The following is a 4164-nucleotide window of genomic DNA, read 5'->3' as shown; positions in this document are numbered from 1 at the left end:
TGTGTGTGTGTGTGTGTGTGTTTTGCTTCAACGATCTACAGATCTACGTGAAAAACGACACATGGATCCGTAACACATGACAGGGTGTATATTGTTGCTTCAACGATCTGTCACACATGATTAACGACACGTGGTGTGTGGGGAGAGTGTGTGTATATAAGATAAGATAAGATAAGATAAGATAAGATAAGATAAGATAAGATAATGATTTATAACCTCAGAGGAATTTTTCTTGGCTGTTCAGGACCGTAAAAACGCATGCAGGTATACATTGAAATTTAAATTGCATATTACTCTCAATAAAATTCAATATGAAAAGGGAAGTAAAGCTAACAAAATTTTACATATCAGACCAGGTACGTCATTCAACCACATGCAGGAATTTGATGACAAGAGCTTTAGAGTTATACAGATAACTACTCGAAAGAGCAATACGCACTGATGGTTATTCTGACTATAGCCTTATGCCAGATGGTAAAAAAGTTCTTTGACATATTATATCTTTCTTTCTTTGTTTTTAGATGTACGTATTATATGCCACTGCCTGATCTTACAATTTGCGTGGAAAGATGTGATGGGTCGTTTATAATGCTTTTTAAAATCTTTTTTATACTTACATTTAATCAAATCTAGTAAAATCATATCCAGAGATCTTGCTGGCTTTCTTTATGGTTCTGTGGAATTTTTCTTTATCTTTCACCTTACAATTCCCAGCCCAGCAGTAAATATCAGATAATAGAACACTTTCACTCATAGAATGGTATAAGAGGAACATTATCTTATTATCGATATGAAAACTTCTTATTGATGCTTTAACAATCTGTAACACAGGACAGTGTGTATATTGTTGGTTCAACCATATGTAACACATGACAGTGTGTATATTGTTGCTTCAACCATCTGTAACACATGACAGTGTGTATATTGTTGGTTCAACCATCTGTAACACCTGATTGTGGTTTGTGGAGAGAATGTGTGTATATTTCTTCCACGATCTACAGATCTACGTGATAAACGACACATGGTTTGTGGAGAGGGTGTGTGTATATTGTTGCTTCAACCATCTGTAACACATGACAGTGTGTATAATGTTGGTTCAACCATCTGTAACACATGACAGTGTGTATATTGTTGCTTCAACCATCCGTAACACATGACAGTGTGTATATTGTTACTTCAACCATCTGTAACACATGACAGGATGTATATTGTTGCTTCAACCATCTGTAACACATGACAGGATGTATATTGTTGCTTCAACCATCTGTAACACCTGATTGTGGTTTGTGGAGAGAGTGTGTGTATATTTCTTTAACAATCTACAGATCTACGTGATAAACGACTCGTGCTTCGTGGAGTGTGTGTGTGTATTACTTCAACGATCTGTCACACTTAAGGTTTCATTAACTTATGGTGTGTGGAGAGTGTGTGTTTATTACTTCAACGATCTGTCACACTTAACGCCTGATTAACTTATATTGAGTGGAGAGAGTATGGAGTGTATGTAAGCAATTTGAATGATTTATGTATAGATGAATTGTTCAGTGTGTGTCGGAATAGAGTGTATGTTAGCTATTTGAATGATTTGTGCATAAGATTAATTGAACAATGTGTATGGGAATAGAGTGTGTGTAGGCTATTTGAATGATTTGTGCATAAGATTAATCGAACGATGTGTGTGGGAATAGAGTGCGTGTAGGCTATTTGAATGATTTGTGCATAAGATTAATCGAACGATGTGTGTGGGAATAGAGTGTGGTAGAGTGTTTCAACAGTCTGTAAAATTACCGAAGAAAGACCCCAAAGTTTAATAACTCTCAAAGATCAAGTTTCCCTGAAAGCTGAAAATTTACAGTTTTGGGGTTGGTTTTGTTTTTCTTTTGTGGCTTTGATATCAAGCGAGCCCCACCTCCTTCAATCGCAAAATATCTCTATATACAATGTCCTTCTTTAATGAGTATAAAAGGTGTTTAAAAAAAATTCACCTGGGTGAAGTGAGGAAAATTTGTGCAAAGTGCCTTTCCCAAGGACACAACGTCGGGCCCCTGACGGGATTCGAACCCACGACCTTACGGTTGGAAGTCCGAGAGCCTGACCACTAAAAAAAACACAGATAAAATATGCCCAACAGAACTTCAATTTCGTAATTTTGATGAGCGCCTGGATTCACCCCATTGCCACTCATTATACAGGGGCTCTCGTGGCCTAGAGGTTAAGATGTTGGCCTCTCATTCAAAGGTCCCGGGTTCGAATCCGGGTAGCGACCGAAACATTTTCTTCTCTAAATTTGTCTCCTTTTTACCTCATTTCCTGCTCTCTAGCAATGTTCTGTCGTCTGCTTTCGTCTCATCTTTCTGCCCCCACCCCCTCACCTCCTTTGCCCCTTCCTCTGGGCTTCTGATTCTTTCTGCAGCATTTCCACTGCTACTCCTCCGCTTCTTCTTACTGCTGTCTTTCAGCCACACCCCTGATCTTCTGGTAGGAGAGATCTATACCTAGCCTTCTCGGACAAGGGCGAAAAATCTCGGAGGGCTCGTGTGCAAGTTGCGCACGTTAAAGATCCCTTGGTGGTCTAAAATTGATAAGAGTAGGCTTCGGCCGCCACCCGGGCAAAATTCCAAATTTCCTACCAACTGAAAATATTAGATGTGTCCCTCGCGCTCATATGACCTTATGCAGTTACGAGCGCCGTAAACCACTTTCCAAAATACCCCCCAAAAATCTCATTATACTTTTATTTGATCTTGTCTGTGGGCCTACGTACGTAGATGAGAATGTCTCAGAGACGAAAGGGTTAACAACTGTTTTTCTCCATCTTTACTTCACGTCACACACTTCGACTTCTAGGTCAATTAGCCAATCACATTGCTCACTACAGGGCATAAGTCGCAGGTCACTGACATAATGACGCACGGAATGAAACACTCAATACTAGTTGTTGTAGTATTTGCTACTGCTGCTGCTGCTTTTGCTGTTGTTGTTGTTGTTGTTGTTGTTGTTGTTGTTGTCGTTCTTCTTCTTCTTCTTCTTCTTCTTCTTTTTCTTCTTCTTCTTCTTCTTCTTCTTCTTCTTCTTCTTCTTCTTCTTCTTCTTTTGTTGTATGTTTTCCTCAAACACAACCATGTCCCCGGCCGACGTCATTTGAGAATTAATGTGAATGGTAACATCCTCAGCCCTTGCATGTAAAAGACTTGTGATCAACTCCCAGCTGGGAATATCTTTTTCTTATCGAGTATCTCCTCCTTCTTTGCCCTCTGCAGGAATACTGTATCCCGCACAACCGAGTTGGCCCTGACAAGCAGGGATACTGTATCCCGCACAACAGAGTTGGCCCTGACAAGCAGGGATACTGTATCCCGCACAACCGAGTTGGCCCCGACAAGCGGGAATACTGTATCCCGCACAACCGAGTTGGCCCTGACAAGCAGATACTGTATCCCGCACAATCGAGTTGGCCCTGACAAGCGGGGATACTGTATCCCGCACAATCGAGTTGGCCCTGACGAGCAGGGATACTGTATCCCGCACAACCGAGTTGGCCCTGACAAGCAGGGATACTGTATCCCGCACAACCGAGTTGGCCCTGACAAGCGGGGATACTGTATCCCACACAACCGAGCTGGCACTGACAAGCGGGGATACTGTATCCCGCACAATTGAGTTGGCCCGGACAAGCGGGGTTGAAACAGCATCATTTTTTTCCTACCGTTTTCATTCCTTTTTCCTTCCTTTTTCCTTCTTTTTTCTTTCCTTTTTCCTTCCTTTTTCCTTCTTTTTTCTTTCCTTTTTCCTTCCTTTTTCCTTCTTTTTTCTTTCCTTTTTCCTTCCTTTTTCCTTCTTTTTTCCTTCCTTTTCCTTCCTTTTGCCTTCCTTCTTCCTTCCTTTTTCCTTCCTTTTTCCTTCCTTTTTCCTTTTTCCCCCTCTTTTTTCCTTCCTTTTTCCTTCCTTTTTCCTTCCTTTTTCCTTTTTTCCCCTCTTTTTTCCTTCCTTTTTCCTTCCTTTTTCCTTCCTTTTTTCTTCCTTTTTCCTTTTTTCCCTTCTTTTTTCCTTCCGTTTCCTTCCTTTTTTCCTTCCTTTTTTGCTTCCGCCTCACCCTTTTTTTCTCTCTTTTTTTCTCTCTTTTTTTCTCTCTTTTTCTCTCTCTTTTTTTCTCTATATTTCTTT

The sequence above is a fragment of the Aplysia californica genome, unplaced genomic scaffold (assembly GCF_000002075.1).
Source record: "Aplysia californica isolate F4 #8 unplaced genomic scaffold, AplCal3.0 scaffold00158, whole genome shotgun sequence".
Lineage (NCBI taxonomy): Eukaryota > Metazoa > Mollusca > Gastropoda > Aplysiida > Aplysiidae > Aplysia > Aplysia californica.
The sequence above is the reverse complement of the archived record's forward strand: the minus strand, read 5'-3'. Positions refer to the sequence as shown.